Raw genomic sequence first — 809 nt, 5'->3', positions numbered from 1 at the left:
GAGAAAGAGAACAATGTAGGTCTGGGTCGGGAAAACTAGGGAAAGCCATGGTAGAAGAGGAAAAGAAATGGGGATGGCGGCATACGAGAAAAGTGAAATATTTTTTTTTATTTTTTTTCTTCTTTTTATTATATTTTTTTTCTTTTAATTATTTTAAGTCTCAGTTCTACATTCCTTTTGCGTGTGACATTACGTATTTGTTTCAGCTCATTAATCAAGTGCTCATAAACCTGGTCAACGGTTAGTGAAATTTAAAATGATAATTTTCATTGAGATAGAGGTTTAGCTGACAACGTTCTAAGTTGAAATTTTCAAAATACAAACACATACAAGTAGAAGGATCAATTAGACTTATTTCATCATTCTTTATTTCATATATGTTTTTGACGTGTCCACATAGTATACACACATGAACATATGTAGATTACATAAATAATTGATTTACTCGTGATATGAATAGTGATATCAGTCACCGGTGAGTAGAAAGCACACTGGTGATGGGAATGCATTCGTGCGACTCATAGTAAGTTATTGGGAACTATCTACAATTATGCGCCAACAATATTTTTGATAGGTATGGTGTCCTTGATAGTCCTTTCAAATATTAGTCGCATTACAAATATGTTTTCTATGGTTGAAATCCAACTTCCAAATGTATAGGCTTTCTTTTGTTACTTTTTGTATGCGTTTTTAAGCAAAAGTCTTTTTTAGGCTGAATTCTTGGATCAAAATGTACTTGTGTCACCAGTATGTGTGTTTCTCATGTGAATTTTACAGATAATGCAGGAATCTGTGGCAATAGAGGGTGG

The sequence above is a fragment of the Solanum pennellii genome, chromosome 8 (genome assembly GCF_001406875.1).
Source record: "Solanum pennellii chromosome 8, SPENNV200".
NCBI classification, from domain to species: Eukaryota; Viridiplantae; Streptophyta; class Magnoliopsida; order Solanales; family Solanaceae; genus Solanum; species Solanum pennellii.
The sequence above is the reverse complement of the archived record's forward strand: the minus strand, read 5'-3'. Positions refer to the sequence as shown.